General features: G+C 32.5%; 1 pseudogene across 1 annotated transcript; it reads left to right on the top strand.

The window, feature by feature from the left end:
- The first annotated feature begins 12,896 nt into the window (after window positions 1-12,896).
- LOC146938489 (disease resistance protein RPM1-like) lies at window positions 12,897-16,147 on the top strand (annotated as a pseudogene). The gene is made up of 2 exons (XR_015031316.1): window positions 12,897-15,672; window positions 16,011-16,147. The product of XR_015031316.1 is annotated as a disease resistance protein RPM1-like (transcript).
- Window positions 16,148-16,601: the final 454 nt, after the last annotated feature.

The following is a 16,601-nucleotide window of genomic DNA, read 5'->3' as shown; positions in this document are numbered from 1 at the left end:
TATGATCTTAAATTATTATTTATTCCGAAGGACATAAAAATATCAAAGGGACTATGAACTTAAGACCATTCTTAATTCCGAGGGGACATTAAACCGAAAAGGGACTATGGTCTTAAGAACACTCTAATTCCGAAGGGACAGAAAAAAGGAGATGAAGAGAAGAAAGACTCGTCAACACAAGTCAAGAAAGGGAGAAGAGAGAAAGAGTTCCCGACAACTCAATGAAACTCTTTGGTGTTATTTTTGAACTTAGTGGAGTCCTCTATTTATATAGAGATTCTATAACTGTTTTAGCGAAAATTGCGATAGCAGTTACTTTAATGGATAAGATTAAAATGAAGTTTATCCATTAGATTTGAATGAAGTTTATCCCTTAAAATGAACTTAGATTTGAATGAAGGAAATATAAGAAATTCAATTAAATTCTTATTCTTATCACAATGATCATAAGCTAAATTTGTGGGAAGTGATATTCTCGAATTAAAGTAATAATTACTATTATTTTTATCATTATCAAGTATTTAAAATTAAATATTGCAGTTTAAACACTGCTAATGTGTGAGTTTTATTTTATGTGAGAACCCCACACTCTATTTTTTCAATTCACACAACATTAGATCAAAGTATAATTACTTGGTGTTTAATCTTTCAATTTATTTCCCAACATCACACTAATGTTCCAACAGTCTAATGGCCTCAATCTCTCAGTTGATCTAGGAAGCTCATTCTTCCATATATATCATTGAACACAAATTTACATATCCTCCTGCATAATAGCAACAAATATAAGAAACCTTAAACAACAACAAAAAAACAAAAAATGCAAGCTTTAACAGAGGAAATGGAAGATAAAAATCAAATAAAAAGGACAAGATAAATCAACGGCATTTTTAACAGATAAAATGTCATTTTTCCAACAAAACAAGAAAAATTATCATCACCAATGGGTATTATTCTGACACTTTCAAAACCAGCATCTATGACTATGAGTTTTTATTTGACTTTAGAAACGTTCTTACGTACCATTCAAAATTTTGGCAATTGCACCCTTGCTTGCACTATCAACAACTTCTTTTTTAGAATAATATTTTTTAACAACCTCCATATCCTTCTTCGTACCCACAAGGCGCCCCCAGTCTTCCTCCTCTTACCAACAATAATATCAGCATATATGAAACATCATTGGAAGAATTTTTAACCCTTCAATATGCATGAAATGTAAATTAAAGCAACATAGTTACAAAATGACATAAGTACATGTATTTATGCAATATAAGTGGTTAATGTTATTTATATATGTTAAAGAGAGGTTTAATAATGTACATTTTTGTGGTTTTTTTAACGAGTAAAAAAAGGTTATAAGATGGTAAAAATTGTACCAAACCCATCCTCAGTTATCTTTCTTCATTATTTTATAATGTAGTCAATTATATTTTAACTTTTATGTTTCTTTATAAGGCATTAATTTATACAATATCATATTTAATATACGCGAGTCAATAAAAACATTATTACTTGATAAAGCTGGTCTCAAGTTTGGTTTTATAAATATTTTCTCATAGAACATTTGTTTTATGACCAAGATGGACTCCACAAGACATTCTGCTCTCCAACTTGCACTTTTGGTTGCTTTTTCTATCGTTGTATCAGGTTTGAGCAAATTTTTTATTCTTTTTGTTACATCAATCCAATTTTCCATCAAAACTAAATCTCATATATGTTATATAAAATATTGGTCTAAAGGAGATGTATTGTTTTTGTATGCAGATATGTGCATGGCAGTTGTAGTTGGAAGAATCAATGCTGAGATTGTATCTTCTCTAAAAGAGACAAGCGTTCATCCAAATTCTCCCAATCCACTCCCACAATCCGCAGATTGTCCCGAAAAATGCAAAACAGATTCAGTTTGTTCCAAATGTTGCGATAGTTTTAAACCTCCTCTGTATGGCGTTCCTGTATGCCGTGATAACACACATTGCGTTTGTTCTATACATTCACCTGGCCTCAATAATATTCCTAGTCAAACACTAACAATTGTAACTTGAGTTTTTGAGATTGTAATGCAATTGTCGTGAATCGATTATAATAATAGTGATATGTTTAATGTCATGAAAAACTTTAACGAAATGCAATAATGCCTATTTGTCTTGTTATATTATTTGTTGGTAAAAATTAGTTGAGAAACTTGTTTAAGGAAATCATGGGAGTATGGGTGAAAAATTATCCTTTATGTAACCTTCAATTATTTTTTCGTTGTGTTCCACCGTACAAAACAATATTTCTCTTTTAATAAATACTAGCGGAAAGACGGGCACTATCGTGCCCGTCTGTCCGCTCTTTCTACTGCTCTAACGCATGTGATTATATTATTATGTTTGTTTGTATAATTTTGATTAAATTTTTAAATTTTTTAAATATTAATGGAAATTATTGATATATTGATTTATAAACAAAATATTGTCAAGTTATATAACAATTATTTATGAACTCAACATATTTTAGTTTGTCTGCATATAAAATAAAGAAAAAAATAATGATCTTTTATTGTTTATTCTAGTAGTAATTAGTAACATCATAACATAAATGTATAAATGACATTTTATGTAAAAGAAACATTGTTATGATTGCGATAAAAGAATATCTTTAAAAACTACATTTTTCGTAAAGTCTCCATCTTCTCCTTCTATGTTCCCTTCATTAATGAGAACTTTTGTTGAATTTTGAGAAACTCCTCTCGATATAGCTACTTATAATTGACCATGACTGAAAACATATTGTGGAAGATAGATTCTGACATTGGGAATGGTCTGCCCTTAAACATTAGTTTTTGCTCACATTTGTTACTAATATTTTTTTAGGGTCCGTTTGGTTCGAGAATTAGGAGGGGAGGGGATGGGAGGGGAGGGGAGGAATTTTAACGGAGGGGAGGGGAGGGGAGATGTTTTAATTAAAAGTGTGTTTGGTTCACAAGGGGAGGGGAGGGATTTTAAAATTATTTTACTGTTTTACCCTTAAACTTAATTAAATAAGGATAATTAAGTAACCAAACAATAACGATGTAATCGATAACAACATGATGTAGACGATGGAATAATGGATTAGTAATAGGGTTGTTACAAGGAGTAATGAAAGTTGTTACAAGGAAAAATTGTTAATAATATAGAATACAAGTTGTTACAACAAAATATTGTTAATAATATCGAATAAAAGTTGTTACAAGATAACCTAATAATAATAAAAGTTGTTTCAAGGATAAAATAATATAATAATAATAAATGTTGTTACGATGATAATATTGGGATTTTAAATTAATATAAGGATAATTTTGACAGTGCAATAAATTTTGCTCATCTCCCCTCCCCTCCCCTTCTAAAAATTGAACCAAACACGTCAAATTAAAAATCTCCCCTCCCCTCCCCTCCCCTCCAAAACTCTCGAACCAAACAGGTTTAAAGTCCAATCTTTAACATAATATTTTGCTCACGTTTGTTACTAATATTTTTTTTCCAGAGGATTTAAAGTTCAATCTTAACATTATTTTTTTCTCACGTTTGTTACTAATCTTTTTTTAGAGGATTTAAAGTCCAATCTTTAACATTATTTTTTGCTCACGTTTGTTACTAATCTTTCTTTTCGAGAATTTATAGTCCAATCTTCAACAATATTTTTTGCTCACGTCTATTACTAATCTTTTTTAGAGGATTTAAAGTCCAATCTTTAACAATATTTTTTGCTCATGTTTGTTACTAATTTTTTTTAGAGGATTTAAATTCCAATATTTAACATTATTTTTTGCTCACGTTTGTCACTAATCTTTTTTTTTAGTGGATTTAAAGTCCAATCTTTTCCATTATTTTTTACTCACGTTTGTTACAATTGATCAAAGACTAAGGATGAGTAATTTATATCAATAAAATAATATGGAATACTGTTTTTTGTGGAAGGGATATGAAAATACTTGACAATCTTTGTCGGTTGTATTGAGGGGAACAACACAGATGTACAACATAAAAGCGGCTGATAAAAAAGTAACATGAGTTGTTGTTTTGTGCTAGTTTTTTTGGGGTGTGGTTATGGTGCATAAGGAAAATCCTTATGCACCATGCATAAGTCCAGCCCATTAACCTGTAGCCCAACAGAATTGCGTCCTACACCCTCCAAACCCGAAAATCCTTTTCACTGATTTTGTTTTACCTCTATTTACTAAGATGTATTGCTATCTACTGGCACTAAATCTGTGGTCTGGTTATATTTTTGATCAGAAATCTCAATAAATTTTTACTATCATGTACTACTAGAATTGAATAAATGTAAAAGTTGCATTCTGAACATTTTGATCAACTATTGAAGATACAGTGAAAGTGTGAAACTATCATCAACGCCTAGTTAAAATGACCCTTTAATAGAAGGATTCAGTTGTTACTTGTTAGTCATCTGGCTTTTTATTTGTTGACTCTGCCGTGATGGTACTATATTTTTACTTCAACAAGTTTGGATCATTTTGCACTAGAATATTAGTTCTCTTACACTTTTCACGGGGTGAGTGGTGTAAGCAAGATAGAAAGGCAGCAGAAAAAAGAGGATGGATAATAATGTGATATAAAAAAAAAAGAGAGGGAAACAGGGAGAAAGGAGGAGTAAAAGTGATACAAAAATCAGGATTTCTTACACTGTTGGTAGAAATTTCGCAAGTTACAAAAAATAATAATCAGAATTGGTGACAGAATATTTTGATGTTTAACACATTGATTTTATTTAATGATAAAATATTGGTAGTTATTGTTGATCTATTTTTCAAAAGAACAACATAATTTACTTCTTTCAAAAACAAAAAAAAACATATTTTACTTCTATATTAAGCATTGTTGGTAGTGTTACGAGTAGGCCAGGTAATTACAACCAAAATTGATGATTATGGAATTGCAAGACATTGTTATATTCATTAATTATCAACCAAAAAAAAAAAAGCTTGTCTCTCCTAGGGTTTCGTCGCTCGCCGATCGCAGCTTTCGCTTGTGAGTGTGTTGGTTCTCGTTACGTTTAGGTTTCTCCAACAGCAATGGCTCTAGCTCTTTGGTTTTTTTTCACCTGCATGATCAAAGAAAACCATTAAATACATCTAATGGTTTTGGAGTACAACTCACCAAAACCATTTCCACAGCACAATGGTTTTGGCATAGTTTTTAGAGTTTAACAAAGTTCTAACAAAGTGCACATATATAGCTAAAAATAAATAATTCAAATAAAACAACCATTGATTTTGGTCAGAGCACATATATAGCTAGCAGAGATGGACCAATAGAGCCGTTTCAGCTGATAAAAACAGCTAATAAAAACAGTGCAGGAAAAACATTAGACAATTAGACTCAGCTGATAAAAACAGCTAAGATTAAGTCTATTTCACATACAAGTCTATCAAAAGCATTAGACAATTAGTTTGGTTTCGCAATTAAACCGATTCATATCAAGTCTTATCATCTGATGGATTACATGTAAACCATTTCAAATTCAGAGCAAAATAACACATTTTACAACTTAGATTCTAAACCAAACAAAGAAATTGTTAAAAACAGTTCCAAAGCAAATCAACGCTATGCAACCATTTCCACAGCAAAATGGTTTCAGAGTAAAACTTGCTAAAACCATTTACACAGCATAATGGTTTTCAGAGTAAAATGGTTTTATATATGATTTTTAAACAAAACATACTATAATAAGAAACAAATCAACAATATGAAAACATTTCCTGAGACAACTATAATAAGATTAAGTCTATTTCACATACAAGTCTATCAAAAGCATTAGACAATTAGTTTGGTTTCGCAATTAAACTGATTCATATTAAGTCTTATCATCTGATGGATTACATGTAAACCATTTCAAATTCAGAGCAAAATAACACATTTTACAACTTAGATTCTAAACCATACAAAGAAATTGTTAAAAACAGTTCCAAAGCAAATCAACGCTCTGAAACCATTTCCACAGCAAAATGGTTTCAGAGTAAAACTTGCTAAATCCATTTACACAGCATATTGGTTTTCTAAGAAACAAATCAACAGTATGAAACCATTTTCTGAGACATTTAAAACTTTCTATAAGTTTTTTTCAGCTTATTGCCATAAGCTCTCTAGGATAGTTAATAAAAACAGCCAGTCTCCATTTAATTCATTTTTTTTAAACTTTTACTGGTGTCAAAATGTTTGTGTCTCTGTGATACATATCTTCTACCGAAAGCGTAAGTGCTACAGAGCTTATAGCTTATTGAAAAAAATTTCACCTTTTGCTCTAGAAACAAATAACTTGTATATAAACGTTTTAAGGATACAACACACAGTCGATTCAATAGTTTATCTAAACAGAGCTTAAATGCATTGAAAACTACACCTATGATGTATTCATCACAAATAATACGATATAGTGATACCAATATACAACTACATAAAAAAGCAGGGCAAGGCAAGATGCATTCAAAGGTTTAACAATTATCATACATGTATTTTTTTTCTTCAGTGTGAGTATAATTTGAGTGATACATGCAAAGTTTACAATGGAATCAAGAAAGATAATTAAAAACGGGATGTGGAATAAGTAAGATTAAGAGAAGAATACATTGAAAGAACAAATCTGAAATAAAAAACAAAAAAGAGAAATTCATAGTGAAAGTTGAAAATAAATTGAAGTGAGATGAGATCTGGAAAGAAACGAACCTGGGAAGGGAATGGTAATGGGAATTGGAAGGAGAAGTTGAGAGAGAGGGAGAGATTTAAGAAGGAAAATTGGATTTGAAATCTCCGCCAATGGGTTGAGGACGAATGGTAATGGTATAAGATTGTGGGGTCTGAGTTGAGAACATAGGATCATTACAAGTGTCATGTTATCTGATGGTTGTGATTAACTTATGCATGGTGCATAAGTTATGGCTTATGCACCAAAACTTTTGCCGTTTTTTTGTGAGTTTGATCTTTGGTTAAGAGAAGTAAAAGAGGGTTAACGGTGACGATTAGTGACATGAATTACTAATCCACGTATTATTTTATAATTGACTAACAGTAAGAACACTAAGAAATTGTATGTAAGTTTTCTCTATAAATTAAATTTATTCTTATTTATTTGTTACATGTGTTATTTGTATTTATTTGTTACATATGTTATTTGTATTTAAAACTAAGCGTATATTTGGAAAGAAAAGTCCAACTCAAAGGTGTGCTTATAGATAAAAAAAAAAAAATGCACACAATCATAGTTTGTATAAGCAATTATAAACCAGCAAAGTCAAATAATTCTTAAAATTAATCGTAAATAATTTGAATCATAATCACTTATAAACCAGCAAAGTCAAATAATCCATAAAATTAATCAACTTTGATTAGTTGTAACATGAAAAGAAAAAAAAACTTACAGGTTAATTCTGAATTCTAATGCAAAGGGCGGAGAGAGATTGAGAAAAACTAAACAATGCGGGAACGAACTATGAACTGTGAAAACCCTACTTATTAATATTTTTAATATAGTGCTAACAAATCTTTTTCTAAAAGATTTTGAATCATAATATTTTGCTCACGTTTATTACTAATATTTTTATCAGATGATTTAAAGTCCAATTTTTAACATTATTTTTTCTCATGTTTGTTACTAATCTTTTTTTTTTGCTCACGTTTGTTACTAATCTTTTATTAGAGGATTTAAAGACTAATATTTAACATTATTTTTTGCTCATGTTTGTTACTAATATTTTTTTAGAGGATTTAAAGTCCAATCTTTAACAATATTTTTTGCTCACGTTTGTTACTAATTTTTATTTAGAGGATTTATAGTCTAATCCTCATCGGCTATTATTTTTTTTAAAAAAAAATTAAAAAAACTCATAGACTCGTGAGAAATAAAGTAGGAAAAAATATAAACTTTGGATTATTTTTTTTCATAAGTGATTATTGTTCAACTTTGATTTTCTCAAATTCTGATTCATTCATTCTTCTAAGAAAAAAAAGTAAAAACAAAGCTTGAATTGTAATGTTGGCGGAAAGTAAATTGCTCGAAGCATAAAACAGAAAGATATTCAATTCATGAAGTGGACCTTAAAGATATTCCATTCAATGGTGCTTCAGAAGTATTAATCAAGTTCGTGAGCCTTGGAACTTTCTAATTTTTTAGAGGTGATGAGATGTGATCAGAGGGTACTATGATAAATTCTGGATCGATTTGAATTCATGAGAAGAGACATAAAGAATGCATATATAATTTTTAAACTTTTTGTGAGTTTGATCTGTTGTTAACGGTGGTAAAAGAAAGTTAATGGGGACGATTAGTGACATTGATTATTAATCCACGCATTATTTTATAATTGGCTATTTGTATTTAAAATTAAGGGTATTTTTGGAAAGAAAATTCCAACCCAAAAGTGTGCTGAAAGGGGTAGTTTTCTTTATATATAGTATAGATATCCGAAAAGGAAACATAGTTACCATACAAGTGCTAATCTAAAAACTTAATGCAATAGGTTTATAACTCTTCTCACTTATAAAGTGTTCAACCGCTACCTTGTTATCCGATTTGGGACATATAACTCACTTGCACACAACAATGCAGATTGATTTCATCATAAATAGCTTAGTTTTCCATTATGAATATACTCTAGGTAGGTTTTTACAAATTAAATCAACTAGAAACTAAACTTTACAGTTTTATATATGCATTTTTTTCGAAGATAAAACGCTTATCTCATATCATTCATAATAGCAGCAAGAATACAACATGATATCAATATGTATCCTCCCTAGCTAGTTCATGGACCACTACATTGGCTTGCTTTAAAAAAAAACTCTACTGACGAGTATGGACATAGTTCATTCAATAAAGTAATACAATCTCTTACGATGAAACCAAAAAACATAAAATACACATATGGCTTATTAAAAATGTCTACAACTACTTTGGCATCTAACTCAAAATTACAATTTTTCAAACCAAACTCAACATCCATTTGATAGCTTGCAATAATCCATACGCTTCACCTTATTTGACGGATAACACAAAAGAATAACTTTGGTTTTAGCTTTAATAAAATTCCTATGAGATTCCCTAAATACTGATACATACTTATTTATTCATGAAAGTCGCATTGATGCTACATTTTAGTTTTATAAGAGGAGGCCTTTCCCATTTAACGAAAATCTGACGCGGTTGAGGGTCAATTAACTGCAAACATATTGAGGTTTTGACATATTCAACTCCTTTTGATTAAACAAATACTTCAAACTCTTGTGATCGCTAAAAACTACAAACTTCAAACCATACAAGTAGTGCCTCCAAACCTTAAGCACAAACACCACTACTGTCAAATTTCAAATCATGGGTTGGGTAATTCCTTTCATGGTACTTTCAACTGCCTCGAAGATTACACCACAACTTGACCATTCTGCATAAGCACTCCGCCCAATCCCATCTTCGATGCATCACAATATACTACAAAAGACTCATTCACATTCACATTCACACTTAGAATCCCAAACAAAAGCTTGTCCCTTACGAGTTAACTGCGTCAAAGGTAAAGCCAACTTCAAAAAACCTTCTACAAACCTCCGGTAGTAATCAGCCAAACCAAGGAAACTTCTGATCTCAGAAACCGACTTAGGAGTCTCCCACTACAACACTACATCAACCTTAGACGGTTGAACTGTTATCCCACCTCTAGATATCACATAACCAAAGAAACTCGCTTCGTGCAACCAAAATTCACACTTCGACAACTTGGTATACAACTTCTTCTCCTTCAAAGGTCTACAACACAATCCTTAAATGTTCTGCATGCTCCTCATCCGACTTCGAATACACCAAAATATCGTCTATGAACACCACCACAAGTTGATCCAAATAAGGATGGAAAATTATATTCATGTATTCCATAAATACGTCTGGCGCATTAGTCACACCAAACGACATCGCAGAATACTCATAGTGACCATACCTAGTTCAGAACACAGTCTTCGGTATATCTCCCAACTTCACTCGTATCTATTGATATCCTGATCGCAAATCAATCTTGCTAAACACATGCGCACAACCCAACTGATCCATAAGATCATCTATTCTTGGAAGAGGATATTTGTTCTTAATGGTAACCTTTTTCAGTATTCGATAGTCCACACACAATCTCATACTACCATCCTTCTTATTAACCAACAACATCGGCGCTCCCCACGGCAAAACACTAGGCCTGATGAACTTCTTATCCAACAACTCTTCCGACTGCTTTTTCAACTCACTCAACTCCGATGCAGACATCCGATATGGCGCCGTCAATATAGGACTAGTGTTATGCACCAAATCAATCACAAACTACACCTCCCTCTCTGGCGGTAAGTAGGTAATGTCATCTAGAAAAACATCAGGGAGGCTCATTCAATACCGACAAATCACCAACTCCCATCTCACTTTCAACCTTCAATGAAGCAACAATCATAAACACCCGATCTTCTTCACCTAACGATGCCTCTATTTACATCCGTCGTAAAAAACTTCCCTTCAACCTGCTCCTCTGGTTTGGGAAAAGTAATAGTCTTGGTCAAACAGTTAATATTTACACCAAAACACAACAACCAGTTCGTACCAAAAATCACATCCATGCACACAACCACTAGAAGCATTTTGCTTCTCCCCCACTTTGCTCAGACCCACCAATTGTAACATTCTTAACCCGAAATGAAATAAATCATGCAAATAAATCATTTATTCGAAAGAGTTTAAGATGTCACATCATCATTTTCTCAAAAACATGCATAATCTGATTTTCACAAAAACTCGCAGCGGAAAAACAACATTATAAATATCTCAGCAACATGTAATCTTCCTCAAGTACATAATAAAATCTCAACACCATATCTCAGGTCTCATATACATAACAACAATCTCAGCAATAAATCCAACAACATATAAATGGCATAAAATGCATAATTCCCGACACTCCTAATCAGAGCCTAATCTAGACTCCAAGCAAAAGAAAAAGAGGTAGCTCCAAGCAAATCCTTGATAACTCACAAGCAATACGGACTCAAACTTGCATGTCGTCTACACCATTATAAAAATGGTGAAGCGGTTAACGCAACGACCATTAGGGGGTTAGATAATATTCCTATCAACTTGAGAATTAGGGGGACGATAGAAATACTAAATGGTTTATGACTGCCAATTAACTGCCATTTATTATTTAACTGCCAATTTTTTCAAGTTGATAGGATGTCTGAATGATCTATTAACGGAATAATGGAAAACCCTAATGGTCATCCGAGAGAAATTTTTACCCTATACCCCAATAAATATACCCCCAACCCTACAAGTTATCAAAAATACCAATAGAAGTGTCCCACGATGGATATCATGATTGAAGTTTTCCAAAAATCTTGAAGGGCTTCCTAATCAATGAGCACAAAAATAGAAGTGTCCTCATCCTATCTAACTTTCCTCAATTTTCACCAAGATCCTAAATCATTCGAAGAAGTAAAACCCTGATTGTTCAATTGATGTTGATCCCATGGAATTAATAATTGGCTGTGTATGTAGTTTTCGCCTTAAATCAATTGAATTGGATTATTATTGGTGAAAATCCTTTTGTTAGTTTTTGTTTTAGTCTCTTATCATACATACTTATAATGTCAACTCTTGTTTTTTAATATTAAAGTTGTGGTTGTTGTCGATCAGCAATCTCTCTACCAATGATAAGGAAAAGTTGTAATTTGTTGTCCGGAAAATTTATCAATTGTTTTCAATTTTGGGAAAACTTGATGGGGTGAAATGGGTATAATTTTAGAAGGGGTTAAAATTTGTATTATTGATGGTTTGTAGGGGGTAAAGGTATTAATGTTCGGGTATATGGTATATTTTCCTAAAAGAGGCTATGGTCCTCAATACACCAACTTTCTCTTCTCCCCATCTGAAGCTAACTTGAGGCATAAAGGTGCCGGTTGAAGAAGAACCAAATCAGCCGCCGCTAATCCTTATATTTGTTTCAGATCACCTCCTCGTTGTTGTTGAAAGGGTTGCCATGAAAGCTTAATTCATGTATTCATAATACCTTAATTCTTAATATCCTTTATAAATCAAACATGTCGTAGATCCAATCATAATAATCATGTTCAATGTTTTGTTTGCTTCCACTATTGATTCATAATTGTTGAACATGTTTTACGAAATCTGTTTTTATTTAGACCTAAATTTCTAACATGGCATCCTTGTATTAAACTGTCTAGTCATTGTAATGACTGTGTTTTATATTGATAATTTGCTGTGAACTACAGGTGATGGTTATCAGTCGATTTGAGATTCAAAATTCATCATGTGGAATTTTATATCAGCATTGCTTCTTTCTGTTCTTGTTTTGGCACTTCCCTTCCTCAATAATAAAAAAGATGTGTTGTTTTCATTGTTATTATATCTACTTTGTTATTTTATTCAAAAAAATAGAGTTGTTTGTGTTGTGAGATCTTTCCTTTAAATGATTGTAGGAAATTAATATATTTTCTTTGTATTTTGTTCTGTATTATTGTGAATTCAGCACTTGGTGTTTTGAGTTAATTGCTACAAATGTGTTCTATTCGAATAATTATGCATTAAGACTTCTGATTTAGGACTGAGCATTCACTTGTAAGTCTTTCTTTGTAAAATCTCAGCACTAAAAAACATAAATAGATTCAAGTATGTCGTTGTTATATACAAACATTGAATTTGGAAAGTGTCAAGAAATTTTAGCGTTTCATAAATACCTTTTATATGTGTATAAGTGACATGAGTTGTTTTTGATGGAGAATAATGAACAAAATCTTGTTGGAAGAGAAGTTAACACATTGCAGTTCTAATGCAAAGGAACTGGAAAGAAATAAAGGATTCAACTGAAGGCAAATTAAAATCAAAGATACAACAAAATGTGTGACATTGCACTTCCCATCGCTCGTGATCATTTGTTTTCATTCTTAAAGAAAGCAGCGGGCATGATTAGGGGTGTGCCAAAAGAAATTGCAGAACTGAAAGAGGAACTAGAGAGAATTGAAAAATTCATCAGCAATGCAGATAGAATAGCTGATGATGCTGAAATAGACACGGAAACAAGTGACGAAATCAAAGCAAGGATCAAGCAGCTGATAGAAGTATCTTTCGAAATAGAAGATGTCATTGATGAATATATGGCCGGTGAGGAGCAACAACTTCCCGATCCTGGATGTGTTGCTGGTGCTACTAACTATGTCAAAAATATGATTCTTCGTTACCAAATAGCTGAGAAGATTCAGAACATCAATTCCCGAATTAATGAAATAAGAGAAAAAAGTGAAAAAGATAATGGCTTCCATATCCCATCTTCTTGGGAGAAAGCAACAAGTAGTTCTGCAACAAACACAAACGCCTCATTATTTCACAACCTTCGAGATGCTCCATTTTATATGGATGAAACTGATGTTGTGGGCTTTGACGAGCCACAAGACAAATTGATTGATTGGCTGGTAGAGGGAAGAGCAGAGCGCACAGTTGTTTCCATTGTTGGAATGGGAGGACTGGGAAAAACCACTCTAGCCAAGAAAGTTCTTAACAACCAAAAGGTAGTTAAGCACTTTGACTGTCTTTTATGGATCACGGTGTCTCGACCATACAATACAGAAAAAGTGTTGAGGGACTTTTTGCTGGAGATTTACAAACAACAAGGGAAAGAGCCTCCTCAAAGTCTCCATCAAATGGATCGAAAGCCATTAGTTGATGAAGTGAGAAACTACTTGCAAGGAAAAAGGTACGCTGTAGTGTTTGATGATGTATGGGACTCATATTTTTGGGGTGATATTGAATATGCTATGATTAATAACAAAAAGGGTTCTAGGTTATTAATCACAACAAGAAACAAAGATGTTGCAAATGCTTGTGAGAACTTTGCTTTTGTTACAGTGCATGAGCTAAAATCTTTAACTAAAGAACAATCTTTGAAGTTGTTCAACAAGAAGGCATTCCGTAACTTGAATGGACTTTGTCCAAATAATCTTATTGATATATCTTCCAAAATTGTTGAAAGATGCAAAGGATTACCTCTAGCAATTGTAGTCACCGGTGGTCTTTTATCTTGCAAAGATAGAAATCCAATTGAATGGTATAACTTTAGTGAAGGAAAGGTTCCATCATAAGAAATTTTTTAGGACTTAGTTACCATGATTTGCCTTACAACCTCAAGTCATGTTTCTTGTATTTTGGATTATACCCTGAAGACTATAAAATTCATTCAAAGACATTGACTCGTCAATGGATTGCTGAAGGATTTGTGAAAGAAGAAAAGGAAAGGACATTGGAAGATGTTGCAGAAGGATATCTAAAAGAGTTGATCCATAGAAGTTTGGTGCAAGTAGATTCAATCAGTATTGATGGAAGAGTAAAAAGTTGCGGTGTTCATGATCTAGTGCATGCAATGATCGTTGGAAAATTTGAGGATTTAAGTTTTGGCAAGAATATTACCGAGGATAAACAATTGTCTTTAACTGGAATGATTCGACGCCTATCACTAGCAACCAGTTCTGATAATCCAATTGAAGGTATCGAAAACTCACATGTCCGATCACTGCTTGTTCTCACATCTGAAACATCACTTGAATCATTCATAAGGAGAATCCCCATAAAATATAGGCGGTTGAAGGTACTTGCTTTGATGCATGAGGAGTTACTTGAAATTCCTAATGATTTGGGAAGTTTGAACCACTTGAAATATTTTAAGCTGCGGATGTTTGGAAAGAGATATTCTGAACTTCCCAAATCCATTGGCATGCTCGTGAACCTAGAGACTTTAGATTTAAGATATACAGAGTTTGAAAATCGTATTTTGCCAAAGCAGATTTGCAAGCTTAAAAAACTACGCCATCTTATAGGCTATAATTTGTCTCTGATTCATATGAAGGATGGTATTGGAGGTATGACATTCCTACAAACTCTAAATAATGTTTATTTAGATGATGGTGAAGATGAAAATGACTATAGAGTAGTAGAGCTAATCGAAGAGCTAGGAAAGCTAAATAAGCTAAGGGAATTGGTCTTGAAAGGTGTTAGGAGTAAATATATGAGTGCTATTACTTCCTCGATCAATAAGATGCAACAACTGAAGAAACTAAATATTAGTGGATTCGAATTTGACACATTCATTGATCTGGATTTGAATTCACCCCCACCTAGGCTTCAATGTGTTATACTTGAAGGCTATTTAAAGAAGGTGCCTGAGTGGATTCCAAAACTCCAAAATCTTGTTAAGCTGGCAGTGATACTTACGAGGGAAGTGAATGATGCAATGAAAGTACTCCATAGTATGCCAAACTTGTTGTCCCTCGCTTTTAGTAGTGGTAACTATGAAAACAAACTGGAAAGGTTACATTTTCAAGATGGATGGTTTAATAATTTGAAGGAACTATTTATTGTTGGTTTCAATAACTTGAGTTACATCCTTATTGACGAAGGTGCATTGGGTTCTCTGAAAAAGCTCAATTTATCCTCCATCCCCCAACTGATGACGTTACCAACTGGCATTCAACACTTGCAGAAGCTTGAAGATCTTTGGCTTTGTGATATGAGTGTAGAACTTAAACAGAGCATTGCTTCTGATAAAGGAAAAGAGCATTGGATCTTCAAGCAAGTGCCCTCTGTACAAATTTGGGCTTAAAGGTACACTTTCGCTTCCCTACAATTAAGGATATATTATTTGCGGTAATATTTATTGTTTAGTCATCAAAATATAAGCATTATGTAATTTTTAGTAAAATAATTTATGGACTGTTAGCAATAAAAATAAAAATAATTTCTCGACTTTTGCATCTCCTTACTTTCCTTATGAATACGTATTTACTAATTAAATTGAAGTTTACACATCACTCATTTTTTGGCAACGTTCTAAGCTAATTTTTCCAATCCTTATATTGAACTATTTTTTTAAATAGCATCCTTATATTAAATTCATTATGTAATGATTGTGTTTTATATTGATAGTTTGGTGTGAACTACAGGTGATGGTTATCAGTGGATTCTTTCTCTGTTCCTGTTTTGGCACTTGCCTTCCTCAATAAAAAAGAATGTGTTGTATTTCATTGTTGTATATAGCTACTTTGTTATTTTATTCAAGAAAATTGAGTTGTTTATGATGTATAATATATGTTGTGAGGTTTTGTTGTTGTTTTTACTTATCTTGGGAGCTGCGACTCCTTTTCTTTGTATTTTGTTCTGTATATTATTGTATTATTGCGGCCTCAGCTGCCCTCTGCTTATTGTATTTATTGAGTTAACTCTTTGTACTCTTTTCTATTGTATTTTGTTCTTTATTGTTTGTTTGTTTCGGTTCCTACATTTTTTATCACTTAAATTAGCGGAGTGTGAAGTTTATATATCGTCATAATTGAATCAAATTATATTAATCGTGCCGTACATGTTCTTGTAAAAAGGAAACTGTGCAAATAAGTTCATACATAGAAGTAAGCAGCCCCGGCCCTGAGGGGGTGCAAACAGCTCAACAGAGCTGGGCCTCCCTCAGTCATGGGCCTCAAAATTTATTTTAATACCCACTATTTCTATTGCCCTCCAATTTTTTTTAATACCCCCGG

Source organism: Medicago sativa, chromosome 3 (assembly GCF_051527215.1).
Source record: "Medicago sativa cultivar Bolivia chromosome 3, Bolivia_mono, whole genome shotgun sequence".
Lineage (NCBI taxonomy): Eukaryota > Viridiplantae > Streptophyta > Magnoliopsida > Fabales > Fabaceae > Medicago > Medicago sativa.
This window is presented reverse-complemented; position numbering and strand designations above follow the sequence as displayed.